Source organism: Mytilus edulis, chromosome 3 (genome assembly GCF_963676685.1).
Source record: "Mytilus edulis chromosome 3, xbMytEdul2.2, whole genome shotgun sequence".
NCBI classification, from domain to species: Eukaryota; Metazoa; Mollusca; class Bivalvia; order Mytilida; family Mytilidae; genus Mytilus; species Mytilus edulis.
In genome coordinates, this window is record NC_092346.1 from 36,458,228 (window position 1) to 36,474,125 (window position 15,898).

Sequence of the window (15,898 nt, forward strand, 5' to 3'; positions counted from 1 at the left end):
ACGATTGCGGTCTTAATTAAACAATTTTGGTCTTTTCTGGGTTTAGAGAAAAAAAATATTCCCATGAATTTACAGCTGTAGGTAATTGATCCTTTTTTCTGTGTTATAAACATATGTCTTGGGAATTTTAGAGAACCATAATATTTTTATCTGGGGTTTCTATAGAATATTTTGAAACTTAAACTAACATGGTTACTAAAGCTGGTACACAGGTTGAATAAGGGGGGAATTTGATTGGTTAACTTTCAGTGAAGGTTTGGTTTTTTTAAATGCAATGAAATGTCATGTGAATTTTTTTCTTTAGTTCTGGACAGGATAAAACTTTACCCATGCCAAGAATTGGTTTACTTGAAATAACGATAAATTCTGCTCAATTTTTCGAAAAGTGCAAATTTATCAAAGACTAATTGAGGAAAATCATAGGTGGTATATTACACCTTTATGGTGGATTTGAATATGTTTTTTTTTTTTAATTGGATAAAAAGAAAGAGAGGTTGAAAAGAACAAAAACTATTTCAATTTACCTTAGTCGAAAACAAATCAATAATGATATTGCAAAAAAGAAACGAACAACAAAACACAAAACACAACACAGACTATTAACAGCTGAACAACACAAACCTTACCAAAAATCGGTCAAAGTGTCAAAACAAATTGATTAAACTTTGATTATTTATAACAAGTCGCATAAAGTTGGAAAAAGACTCATTGCGGGTTTTATTTTATCGATAGTTTTCTTTATTTAGTTTATTGAGAATATTGAGTCAATAGGGAATGGCATTCGATTGAAATTAGACATAATTGAATTTATTGGTATTTAATTACTATAAATACATCCATAAACATAATAAATATAGCGAAAATAAAATAAACATCAAATATTTATCACTAAAAAGACCTATATTTCTTACATTTAACTCTCCAAGGTCAAAGCAGCAAAAGAGATGCAAAATGATATCAAAATAAGATTTACTTATTTTCAGAAATCATTCTCATTTCATATGTTTATAGAGAGAATAAAAAAACATGTTAACATATCAAAATCGTTAATATTTTTTAAACAAAAATTAACTCTAAACACTATTACCTCATCTAGATGGCTCATGATTTCCACTCATCAGACGGACCTAAAAAAATAAATGATATTGTATAACCAGATAAATAAGATATTTAACTGTTTGGTAGTTATATATTTTGAAACTCTTATTACGCAATCATACAGTATGCAAAAATAAAATACTTGGAATTTACGCTTCTTCTTCATTTTATTTAACTGCTTTTTAAAATAGTAACCTAGTACCCGGTGCTGTGAAGCTTACCTACACGAAACAGGGCCATAACACGTCGGTACGAACGTGAAATAATCTTTGAAACATACAGTTCTTTTGAACAGTTGGTCTTGTATAGCCTGTGTGTTCTAAGATTATTTCAATTATCTTTTCCGCGATTGTTATCTTTGCTATTCTGATTTATTAAGGATTTTAACTTGTTCAATGACTTTTATCATGGCTACTTTTGTACTTATTGTCTTATGATTAACAATGTTCCTTTATTCCAACAAGTTGACCATCTTGTTCATCTCCTTATCCCAGTCTTTCTGTCGATGTGATATCCAACTCCTAATACCATAAACAGTTCTACTTTGATCAATGCGTGTTAGTTTACACAGTAGCCGAAGTCAAGAAACGCACTGCTTATTCAAATATGATGCCCATTCTAGGTCGTCCATTGTAGAAAAACTTGAAGTATTTCTACCAATTGATGAAAAAGTATTTACATGCTTTTATTTTGAACAGAATTTATTACGCTTAATGTTCATCCGAAAGAATTGAAACATATAGCCGTTTTTACCCCAAAACATTTACTATAAGTACAGACAAACTGCAGCATCAAGAAAGTTTGAAGGCATGGCTGGACCTAGGTACATAAAAGTTATATGAAGTCTTTGTTTCAGAAAATGAATCACTTGCCTACATTTTAACGTGCATTTCTCCAGTATGCAGAAGATAAAAAAATAAACAAACACACGAGCTTCATTTGATACGGTCCACTCAGTTACACAGTTTAAATCACCTATTGTTTACAGGTGTTTCCAGCTATTGTTCTTTAAATCAATACTACTCACTACATCGAGTATATGAGGGGAGCTTCTCAAACGTTCTCAAAACTTAGTTTATTTTTGCATCCTATGCAGGAATGAAAAAAAAAATGAATAACAAAAAACAGAAAATTTTATAATTTTCTAAACCATAAAATGCATTTAGAATTTGATTATCCATGCCTTGAAACTTTTGCAGGTGCACAGGTTTTCTTTTTAGGTGTAAATACGGCCATTTTAACCAAAAGGTTATAATGAACCTTAACGATTTTGTTCCCCAAATTCCACTTCCGTACATTAGTATATGCTCCATCATTGAGTTGTACAATTCTATATCAACCTTGAAGGACATACCACTGGATGAAAGAAAACATCCTAAACAGCCCCAAGACCTCAGCGTGCTGAATTTGCTAGTTTCTTAATAGTTTTAAAATGTAAGGTGTTCGTCAAGACAACTCTCAAGGTATTTTAAAAAATCCGTTATTTTTTTCTGTTCTGGGTTTACGGACAACTTCCAAGATGATCAAAAGTAAGTCAGGACATTAAGCATACGTTGTGAACTCTGATCGTCCGGTGCGATTACGGCAATGTCATCAGCATAAACCAAAATGCTTAATGTTCTTTCACTTAAAGACACTCTAGAGTCAAGACTGTTACGGTCCGCTAAGTCATCAATATATACAGGGAAGACCGAAGGCGAGAGTAAAACCTCCCTGTTTTACTCCATGGAGATGACTTATGTTAATATATTATTTACTCGAACCGTGCACTGAACATCTTTATATAATGATTGTATTGCTTTACAAATTTACCAACAATTCCTATAACTTGAAGCTTGTATCAAGTAAATCCCGTCTTGCAGTATCGATTTCTTTTTTTTCTCCACGAAACATACGTATATTGATTTCCGACTGATTATTCTTTCATTAAAAATTGAATACAAGCGCCGAAATCCGGTCTGCTAATTACAGAGACAATCATTATCTTCAAGCCATTTGTTTAGCCGATTATTAATTACTGCACAGTATATTTTGCATGGTACGGACATTGAAGTTACATGTATGCTTCTGTAATTCAGAGGCCATCTGTCGTAGCTTGCTCCGGGCTTTAAGATAGGATTAATAATCCCTGTGGTCCCCTCAAATGGTACCTGGCCAAGGGCAAATACCCTGATGTTTTGTACAGCAATGAACTAGTGACATCGTTTTAAAAAAACTTTGGCTTGAATATTATCAATCCCCGCAGCTTTCTTGTTTCTTGCTTGCGCAACGACTAGATAAACTTTCTCTCTTGTAATTGCCTCATTTAACTTTGTAACATATAAATTGAAATCAAAAGTGCTAGTTCGTTGTCTGTAAATTCACTTGTATATAATGTATGTATCCGTTGACCAGGCTCAAGCTAGCAGCCACTCGCTAGCAGCCAGTTTTCGAATATGTCTATGAACCCGAAATTTGCCTAAGAATCAAACGTACTCAAAATGTTTTTATTAATATATAAACACTATATTATTAGTTTTTAATACATAATTAAGCAATCGAAGTCACTATTCAATGAATTTAAAAATAAATTCTAGTCCTGTTCAATAATTTAAAGACAATAATAATCGCTGTCATTATATACCAAACAGGATGCTGCACGCTTTTACTTTTAATAGTCAACATCTGTGAGTGTATATAGAATTGAAAATAGTTATAAAATTATTGAAATGCTTGTACAATTGCTTGTCAGACTCAGATTTATTTTTTGTGATACTGTGCCAAATAGCTTTCCATATTCTCGGCATCTTGTCAAATAGTTCCTATAAAGTTACAATTGTTCTGCATTACAAGAATAGAAAGTTGCGCTCGTGCTTTAATATTTATTTACTCGGACAAATCTGTTTGAACGAAATTTCTTTTTCTATAGCAGAGGTAACCGCTTACTTTTGATTATTTTTATTTATTCTCTATTCAAAAACAAAACTATATGCTATACCCCAACTTGGAATTTTGGTCAATTAGACCATAGGTCCAAAGCTTCCGTTTGCACCTAGTGTGCATGAGCAAAAGTATTGCTGTAGAGAATTTTTTATTAACATTTCCGTAAGGGGTAGGGTGTCCGACCCCAACTTTGGACCAAATTAAAAAAATTCTAAGCCGAACACCCTGGATTTTGTCTCAAGTAGACCTTAGCTATTCAGCTTCACATTGCACCTTTTGGTGAAAAAAGTATTGCCGTAGAACATTCGTACGGAGTTTTTTATTAACTGATCCGTATGGGTGGGATTGGGTGACCAAAGATATGATCAATCCTCAAAATCTGATACTTTTATACGAGAAGCCATATCCGATGCAGGAAAATTGAAGTCTATGTTAAAACTTTCAGAATTAGATCAAAGAGATCTGCAGATTAAGAATACATCAAATGAGGACCAATGACTTCACTCTGCCGCCACCGCAGGAGCGATATTAAAAACATCGCGTTTTACTCTTATGACTACACCCCCCCCCCCCTAGTGCCAATGAAGCATCGCTTCTTATGTTCATTTGTTAGTTGATTGATAAAAAAAACACATACAGTCGCTTCTGAACCGTAAATGTATGGCTATCGTTTATGCAGCAAAATCATCATTCACTTCATTCCACTTGGGTCTGAACGTGCAGTTATATCATGAATATCATGAATATACGTCAAGAACATTGCTAGAAAATTTGTACTCGCATGGCTTTTATGCTTCCTATACAGAGGTAAGATGATATTGCCATGCTCGCTGTTGACCGTATTCAAGACATTATTTATGTTCTGTGTTATGTAAAAAGGCCGTGGTGGTATAGCTGGCATTAAACAAAAGTTCGCACTAATTCGCTGGTCCCTTAGCCATCACTTGCTCGCAGAGTGCAGAAATGAGATCCATGAGATTTTTTTGATCCCGAAGAACCCTCTCATGCGAAAACTCGACCAACTGCATAACGGCTAGACGTAAAGTTCATGTTCAACAGCGAATTACAAATCCTTTTGATATCAAATCTCATCCTTAAGCACTAATTAACATCTCAACTGGCATGCATGCGCCTAAGGGAATTGAATCATCACTGACAAAAGCATTTGATGATAAAAATGGTAAAATCGTTTGTCAATGGTGCATTGACAGAAGGTAACAACAGTAACTTCTATGACTAAATACCTTCAAAGTCTTAACGAAAAAGTTGAAAATCTAGTGTAGGTTAGGAGAAGTTCTTATTGTACATATAAGTCCAGAATTAGTCTTCCGTCGTGCTCTAGTTCTTGTAGGGTGTTGTGCAGATATTACAATAGAGAAGGTTATATCCCTCCCAATCGGACCTGTTCCTACCTCTCTTTTCCGCGAAGACGGCACTATGCGAAAAAATATATATACGATATTTGCAATCAAATAGAAGCAGAAGCTGCATTTAAGCATCAGTTGGCACCATGCAATCGATCTTCTACCATACTTATTATGGACGTAATTGTCTTAGTCCAGTCATTGCTGGTAGATAGATTTGATAGATACAATATCAATCTTACAATAAAATCTGCCGAACTGGAGTAAATTCGAGTCCGAAGGTATTTCAGGTAATATATGGTCGATCCATAACAGACCGGAAAACAATCTTGAACGTCAACGCAAATAAACAAGGCCTTTTTAAGTTCCGTAAAGATTTTACTCTTCTTCATCATGCTCAGTACCCGGTGCTGACTTCGCTCGAGGATAAACTTTATCTAGCGGTATTTTTTGTTGACCAAATTATTGTGAATATGTTATCTTTCACAGGTTAACTGACTGCCAGGATTTTTCCAGCAAACATGAATAGGCAGACATGCAAATGATCCTGCATGCCATGTTTGCTGATGAAGAATTTAGGAGGCAAAACAAGAAGGTCGAATATACAGATACAGATGTCATAATTCTTTGTGTGCATTTCTTTCCATCCTTGAAAAACACACTGGAACTGTGGTTTCAAACAGGAACAATTATGAGTAATAAAGATGGTCGTTGATTCCTTCCTGTACATATATTTTGCAGTGTGCTGAACACTATTATGTGTAAGGTTTTACCTCCAGTCTCTGCTTTGACCGGTTGTGACCCCACTTCACATCATAAGGAATCACAGAAAAAAACAATTTATAAAATTTTAAAGGACAATCTTGGAGACCTTGTCATTGTTAAATATGTTGCTGTCAACTGGACATTTGTTGCATGGCTCTATGAAACGGAAAGCTAAACTTGACCACAGTGATTTAAATAAACTCCTTGAAAGCTAAACAAAAATGATGCTAGCTTAGCCAAACTATACCCCCATGCGAATCAACTTTCCTTCAACCTGTCCTGACAGCGTCACTTCAGACCACTGTTTGGACTTCTTCAAATATTGCAAAGCCACCAAAGCAGTTTCAATTAGACTGACTGAGAAGACACACACGGATTAACTTAATGCTATTCAGAGACATGTGTGCTTTGAACAAAATCAGTAATCCACTGTATTTTGTCCGTATCAAGGAAGTGAAGCGTGCTGGAATGCTAATACGCGTATTGAATCCGAAAACGATGATGTATAAATTGACCCATAGCTACGATTCTTCCAAAACACGTTCCCACTGTAACGTTTTGATTTTTTCACATGCAGTTAATTATTATTTTTTAAGACCAGAACATTTGAATGTAGCATTTGAAAGACAAGTTATATATGGTTCAATCTAGCATTATTATCTATCATTTTCTTAAATAATTGACGAGTCTACATATTATCAAGATAATCCAAATAAGACATGCGTATGCATTTTATTACTTTGTTTTACACTAAACCACCCGCTTAATACATCCGAGTCCCACCTATGATTTTTCCTAAACCTCGCATTCGCCTCGTTTGACCATGATCATTATTTGTTATAACTAATCGATCCGACTTCGTAAATACACAATATTTATTTATCTTTAGCAAGATACCTATTTTCCAAAAATACAAATCATTTGGATGCAAAATTAAAACACTGTTTCCTCGCTTGAATTGTTTTTTTCTTCTTCAAAAAGACAAAATTTTGAAATAATTTGATAAACTGGTGAATTTCAATTAAGAAATAATTCTGTTTTATGTTGTAGTAAAAATTGTTAATCAATATGAAAGTTAATAGACGTGAAAAGATCAAGGCCACGTCTATATATACTATGTTATAAATGCGGAAAATTAAGAATGTTCAAGATTAACGCAATTTTGTAATAGCAACCCTTTATACCAGAAGTCAAATTTGTTGTTTTAACATCCTTTGAAGATTTATTCGTTTTTGTAGCATTCTAATGAATATGTATTAGAACATTTCTCGTTTTGACCTCATGGTTGAATTAATGATATTTTCAGGCTTGGTATTCCAATTTCACAAAAGTGTTACCACTCTGGGTTTTAACGATCAAATTTTCTTATTGTACACATTTTCCTCTTTCAATCGATATATAATTTAGGTGTGTGTTCTTCCGGAACAATAAAGTTTAAAAAAATTAAGTCGGGTTGCAGTACTTGTATTCGTAGTGTACGAAAAATTTGAGTGCTTTACTGATGACGACAAGTCGAAAACATTTCAAGGATTGCTTAGTCTTTAGTTTTCTATGGTGTGTCTTGTGTATTATTATTTGTCTGTCTGTCTTTTTGGTTGTTTTTTTTTTATCGATGGCAGCGTCAGTTTATTGTCGATGTATGAGTTTGAATATCCCTCTGGGAGAGAAAATACAATTCAAGACCTTGTACAAAATCAGAAAAAATAGTTACTGTGATGCCAACTCAATGACTGCAAACCAGACATCAAACCCTACCAAAAGCAAACATCGTTCTTTTTCTATTGTATTAATTAATCAGAAAACTGGATAGGGTGATTACTAGATATCAGTTTGAAATTCAACATGTACAATGTAGAAAAAGGGGGATGATGTGGCTGAGATCCTTATTCTAAAACTGAAAGAAGATTTTGAAAAAATAATAATTATGTCCAAGGAGATGTCGAACGGAAATAAACAAGCGTTTGAGCAAGCAATAATGTAACGGAGACCTTGAAAACAATTAGGAGATGGCAAGGTGAGAGATAACTGTCAAAATACCACCGGTTACAAAGGCACAACTCATAATAGCCATGATAATCACAATACATATTTGTCTATCCGTTTGTTAATCACCATTTCCAGTGTGTTTACAATGGAAGTCTTGATTAAAATACCATACTATATTTCTTGTAGTTCGTATGGTAATTTATTCCTCAAATTGACCTATCTAACGTATGTACTGGAATGATTCTGGTTATATTCCACAATCTGGTCAGGTACGACAGCTACCTCTTCATAACTAACATGTGAATAAAATCTTTCGTTTTACAAAAAAGTGTCGCAAAACAAAAGGGGATGAGGATGGGAAGATCAAGACAGTGTACAGGCATTATTCTTTATTATTAGTCAGCAATTTATAAAAGTCTACAGAAACTTCACCGTCGTATTTCTAAACACACAAAAAGTGCTTGGAAAAATTTTCCTTAATCCAGAATTTAAGATAAAACTATTTCCGAAAAGTGGTAGGCATACTAGTATACCCATTAGAGAAACAGTTGTGTGAAATGTGAATCATCTGGATGATTGTCAAATTAAGGCCCGATATATCATAGGAGTTAAAGTAAACACGAATACCTAGCTAAATTAAATGCACGATAACCAAGCCAGTACTCATGTTAAAGATGAATGCATAATATGTTACTTTTAATGGGACCGTTTTTTAGGATAATAGACTGCAGTGAAACCATGATTTCAAAATACAAGCATGGTGAAATAAACAAACACTTTGCGAGGACTACATGAATAAGATTGACAAAAGGAATGGTCACGCGACGTTACAGGCAAGATATTATTTATAAACCAAATAATTGAGATACATTCAACATACTTTTTACAAGCTATTTCAGCAAATGTGGTACATTACTAAATATATATATGAACTTAAAGAGGGATCTGACTCAGAATTTGAAACTTAGGAATATATACAAAGCTATCATATCAAACTATGGCCCATTTAAAAAAAAACTGTGTTCGTATTTCTACAATAAACAAGAGTGCATACGCTGACATGTCTCGTCTTCTTTACTAATCATTGATATTGTATTGATAGTCCTCAACATAAAGCTTTATCACAACTGTCACATAAATTTAACTTAAACCAAGAAAACTAACCATTGACCAATGAACCATGAAAATGAGGTCAATGTCATATGAACCATGCCAGGCAGGCATATTTACAGCTAAGAATTCTTCCACACAACAAATATAGTTGACGTATTGCTTATAATTTAAGAAAAACATACCAAAATACAAAAACTTAACACGGAGCAATGAACCGTGAAAATGAGGTCAAGGTCCAGTAAAACTTACACGACTGACATAAAGATCATAAAACACTTCTATACATATATAGTTGACCTATTGCATATAGTATTAGAAAAAAAGACCAAAACTCAAAAAGTTAACTTTGACCACTGAACCATGTAAATGAGGTCAAGGTCAGATGACACATGCCAGCTAGACATAAACACCTTACAATAATTACATACATCAAATATAGTATACCTATTGCATACAGTATTAGAAAAACAGACCATAACACAAAAACTTAACAATAACCACTGAACCATGAAAATGAGGTCAAGGTCAGATGACACCTGCCAGTTGGACATATACACCTTACAGTCCTTCCATACACTGAATATACAAGACCTATTGCTTATAGTATCTGAGATATGGACTTGACCACCAAAACTAAACCTTGTTCACTGATCCATAAATGAGGTCGAGGTCAAGTGAAAACTGTCTGACGAGCATGAGGACCTTGCAAGGTACGCAGATACCAAATATAGTTATCCTATTTCTTATAATAAGAGAGAATTTAACATTACAAAAAATCTTAACTTTTTTATCAAGTAGTCACTAAACCATGAAAACGAGGTCAAGGACATTGGAAATGTGACTGACGGAAACTTCATAACATGAGGCATCTATCTACAAAGTATGAAGCATCCAAGTCTTCCACTTTCTAAAATATAAAGCTTTTAAGAAATTAGCTAACGCCGCCGGATCACTATCCCTATGTCGAGGTTCCTGCAACTTTAGCTCGACAAAAACATGAAAACAAGCAATTAACCTTAATTTCAAGAAACGAAATATATTTAACGATTTTTTCGGATGAAATCCGGAAGACATGAAACAAGTTTGGATTTGAGACACCAATCGTCCTATAGCTAGGTTTTGCGATATTGGTTTTATCCAAAGCTTCATAACTGACTTTGTATAAAATTAACCCCAATAAGAACCGAGACACGTTCAACTACATTCGCAATAATGAGAATCTTAGGTCCTAGGGTAAATAAGAACGTTTATATGTTTCACGATCGAGTATGCTGGAATACCAATGGTTGTAAGTGTCAGTCTAAGACGGTATGCCATTAAAACATTTAGGTAAGAAATCAGGAGATTTCAAAGTATGAAAAATTGTGATCAGAATGAGATTTTTTACAGCGACTTCAAACAATATCTGAACTCGGGCTATGATTTCTACAACAAAATGAAAACGATGTTGAGCTTATGATCCCATCAACATAGCACAACACAAAACAATAAATCTTGTTGAGCAGACGACAATAGGCAGGCATTATCGATTGGATAAAAACACTACAAAATTGGAGACACAATACAGAGATTGATCTAATAGATTGTAGATTATGATGATGAACTAACTAATATAATTTATGAGGAGGATTATTAAAGATTAACTTCTTATCTATGAACTTCCACATAACGACCAATAACACGAAAAGAGACGTGAAAGATTCTAAAGGTATTGCTTGTTAGTCGAGCATTTATGTCAATTTGGTACTCTTATCTGCTTTAATTCCTTTCATTTTAACAATGGAAATCATCCAATTTCTGTCTTATGACTATGTTCATAATATCCTTAGAATTGTTTTAACGTTGTTTCATGTTGTACAATTCCGGATTTCTCTACAAGTACCTGAACAATTGCTTTTATAAGTGTCACGCTGTCAACAAAGCGTAAGTCCCAGTACACTGTCCACTTCCTCCCCTTTCAACTCCAATCGCAAAATTGTGTGTAATCTGTGTTCCACTCACTCATATGTTTGTAATGATGGCATGGATGTCATACCCGGCCTGTTTATAACAGTCATCGGAATTAATTTGGGTATCTTGTATTTTAAGTTTCACTTGTGAACTGCACCCTGAGCCCGGTATATTGACAATTATGGCTCACTGTGTCATCTCCTTCTTGCAACAAATCCATTACATCGTTTCCTATTGTAAGTTTTTTCATTCTCCCCGACATCTTCTTGAACATTGAATAACTATTGTTCTAGTACATGTCTGAGTAATCACAAAGATCCAGATCATATTGTCCCTTCCGTTCTGCAGTGTGCATGTTGTAGAGCAAATTGATTTACTAAATAACACGCTGCCGTCATAGCACTAAATACTATAGCAAATTCCGGACGATGTGTGCTTCTGGTAGGGTTTGAAGTTATCTATTTGGGAAAAGCGATTTATGATTTCTTCAGCTGGGATCATATTCTGTTCCATTGTTTGTTTTTAAAATTGAATTGTTTCACTACAAACCGTCACAATGTTTACGACTTGGTGTCATCAGTAAAGCACTTTATAAAATGTTTGTTTTTGTTTCAAGTCTTCGTTTGCTTCCTGATCTAGCATCGTAACTAATCAATTATTTTTTCATTACTGTTCTCTTTTTGCCGGGATAGGTCTTCTTTCTTTGGGTGTGATTAAAAGAGAAACCAAAGAAATAGTTTTACGTTTTAAACTCAAAAGTTAGATTCCTACTAACTATTCAACGACAACAGTTCACAATACATAGCCTAGAAAACAAGGACTGATCAAAATTACACCAATAAATACCGAAAGTTATCTTTAAAATATGTTGATACTTTAAATCAAGTTAGTAGTCACCAGATATTTATATATAGCTGTGTATCAATCTTTCAATTTCAATCTCCAACAAGTCCTGATTCAGTTAACGTTCTCTTTTATCAGTGATACCCTGAGTAGGTTGACGTTTTCTTTTCTAAACCATGGACGCTGGTTGACATGTTTTGATTGTTCTCTCAAACTTGTAAATGTTTTTGAGATTCACTGTGATATCAATCTCAATAAAAGTAAAACTTCTGCCCATCGACGGTACTGGTAATCATTTGTATGTTCTACCCATTCTTAATGAACTGACACCAAAATCTCCCACATAAAATATTGCACAAACTGCACCTTCACATCAATGATGAATTTCTTGTCTGCCAGCTACTTAGGAAAGACCTAATATTGAGATCCGACTATTGATCTATATTTGTAGACATCAATTTTTATTTTAATTTCATCAGTTAATGCCTAATATGTTTTATCTTATGTCCAACTTGCAAATTCTCTCCGAAGCTATTATACATCATTTTTAACATATCTTAAAAGTTGATTGCCTTTCACATGTTTGTCCAGCAATGCAAGTAACATTTTCTTCTTCAGTCTTATCAGTCGAATTGGTTCAATTGTATGAGCTTTTGCTACATCTTTTCTTTACGCAGTTGTCTCTTAGGAAAAGCTTTTAACGTCATTTTTTGTTTGTTTCAACAGCAAACACCATGATCGTATTTTTTATGGTCCTGTCGTGATTATATATCTTCTAATCATCCCTCTTATTTTTTTTTCCTTTCAAGGTTTCTTTATAGATATTATTTACAGATCAAAATGCAGGGTCAAATGTAAACCGTTACTTTTGACACAAGAATCCACCAATTTAGTTTATTTTTTTTTAGTATATTGTAAGCTGATACTTTATTTATTTCAATTTGTTGTATTTCTAATAAATGACAATTTACTGTTACAAAATTTTCAATTCCTCTCTGTAATTTCTGTGATATGACATTTAACAATTCGTAGCTTCATGAGTCCTTTTTATTCAGATCATTTGTATATATAAACCTGGAAAAAAGTATTGCAACACCTGATTTATTCCATTCGACATATTTCAAACCTCAGGTGTACCTTTTTCTTTTTTCTTTTTTTTTTATATAAAATATGGTAAATGTTCATAGTTTTGAGGTGAATTGGGTTTTTTTTTAAATCTGATAGACATGTTAAACACTGGAAAATTCAAATTTGATAATACAATTTTTTTTCTTAAAAGACATCATTTTTTAGCAAATGCACTGTTTACAAAAATTTGTCTACGCGATTCCAATTCCATCGGCCAGCGTCGAGTTGATGTAAAACACACCCACTTTTATCCATTTTGTCAATTTAAACCGCCTTCTAACACCACCATATAAACGTCGTATTTTTCGTTGTGTTAACTGTTGCCATTCATGGTGCAGTGTATTCTCCTATTCTGCAAGATTTTGCACAGGAGGTGTCATTTTTCGTACTTTTCGACCGATGATTGCCCAAATACGATCTATCGGGTTTAAATAGGGGCTACATGCTGGCCATGGCAATGTCTCCACTGACTCGTCGTGAAGATACGCTCTTCCAGCCCGCGATCGATGCGGTAATGCATTATCGTTCACGAAACTGGGCCTTATCCTCAATGTGTGATTGTCAAAATGCGGTACTACACTTGCCTCTAGGAATTCCTGCTGGTATCTTTGCCCATTAAGGTTACCACGAACAGTTTTCAGATCCAGCGTGCAGTCATAAGACACACATCCCCACACCATAACGGAGCCACCACCGAAAGCGACGGTCTCAACCATGTTCAATTCAGAATATGCGTTATTTGGCTACCGCCAAACACGAATTCGGCCATTCGTGGCATGCAACAAAAATTTGCTTTCGTCAGACCAATACACCTTTCTTTAATTACCAAAGTCATGCGACGACGAGCTCGACACCACTCTAATCGCTCAGCTTTGTGTCTAGGCGTTAACAATGGCCTTTTCACGGGCCTTCGGGAACGGTATCCTCAAAAGTTTTCTCAAAGTTCTTGAGGAGAGTGCACGATGTGGAAGCCACTGTCTTTTCAATACTGAACTGTTAATGAAGGTGTTTCTTTGAATAACTCGACTAAGAGCTCTGTTTTCACGATCGGAAGTTACTGAAGGTCTTCCAGATCTGGGAAGGTCTTTCGCTGAATTGTTAGTTTGATGTTTACTTACAATTCTGCTGATGATTAAAAGGTGGTGGCCCACGTGCACGCGTCGGGCAATCTGTCTTAATGATATTCCAGCTTCTTGCATGCCAATATTTTGCCATATAACATCAGTAGAAAGTTGAGGAGGACCCAGTTTATCAACTGTTGATAAGTTTTTCACAAACAAGCTAACATACAGCATACATTTTGATCCGTATCTTAAACTTGACTTTTGAAAGTTTTAAGTGACGGCCACGCACGAACAGTTCATGGGGAAATGCATGGGTGCAAAACAATGAATTTAAGGTCAATAACTAGGAAAGGTGTACTCTATCAGATAAATAAAAATTAAAAGAAAAGAAAATAACGTTAATGTCAATTCTTGATTTATTTTTTGGTCAATTTATCATTCTCCTATCAGGTCATTTTTTCTTTATAGTACTGACAGGTCTATTGTTTGTAAGGATTTAGGGTAAGGGTTGGGTTTATGTTTTAAAAACTGGTGATATGTTTTTGCAGCTGTCAATTCTATACTACAAGTCTGCTGTGTTCTTGACCAAAAGACACGGGGGAAACCTAAGATAGATCTCATCACAAATCTAAAATCGAGGTATGATAAAAAGCACACCTCCTTCAAACGGCTTATATTTAAATTGAAAATATTCTTAATGAAAGGTAAGCTAAACTGTTTTATCGACAAAAAGGCCCATTTGGGATAAACAAAAGAAGATCTACATCATAGATTACAAATTTGGGCCTGAGAGTACCGACCAATTACCATCACTTATTTTAAAAGTTTCAATTGACAACATTTTGATTCGGACATGATGCAAATTAAGGACAGTAATCTCGGGTCGTCTGGACCAACCGATCCAGGTGGAAGGACTATGTAAGGTCTATACTATACGTGAAACATATAGGAATCTGATTTAGCTGCACCCTTATCTATTCTATACTTAAATCCATTCGTCATTGCTTTTATTTGCACTAGTAAACAATCAAACCTATGTCTTTTTATTTACCCAAAAAGCACAGTTAACGACTACTCGTAGAATGGTCTACACCACATGTCTAATATCGGTATCTGACATAACTGCCCTGTGTGTTGAAATGATTTATCATTGATATGGTCATCATTATAAATCAACTTTACATTTTTCGAAATACTAAGGATTTTCTACACCAGGAATATATTTTAGCTGAATTGACAAACCATTTTAAATGTTTGGATACTCAATGCTCTTCAACTTTACTTGGTCATTTTAAACTTGATGATTTAAGAGTCACTAAAGAGTCTCTGTATACAAAAAGCGCGTCTAGCGTATCTATGATGATATAAAAAAAAAACCAAAAAAAAACGTACAGCTAATAAAAATATCATGCTGCCAAGACTCAATTATCAGTAAACATTCAACATCCAATGGATTTAGTATAAAGACATCGCATACTGTCAGAGAAAAACACCACCTTGTGCAATGCCAAGATACAGGTCTCGACAAATTGTAAATCCATGAATGTGTATTTGTATACAATAATAAAATTTAATTTGCTTTTTTCATTTACTGATACTAGTAACAAAATTAATATTGATACCAATAAAAACAGTATTTAATGATCTAGTTCCAGTGTTGAATTG

General features: G+C 34.3%; 1 protein-coding gene across 2 annotated transcripts in view; it reads right to left on the minus strand.

Annotated features, from left to right (window-relative positions):
- Window positions 1–15,898, minus strand: part of LOC139516381 (uncharacterized) — a 341,046-nt gene that overhangs the window by 166,517 nt on the left and 158,631 nt on the right. The window lies entirely within an intron of this gene.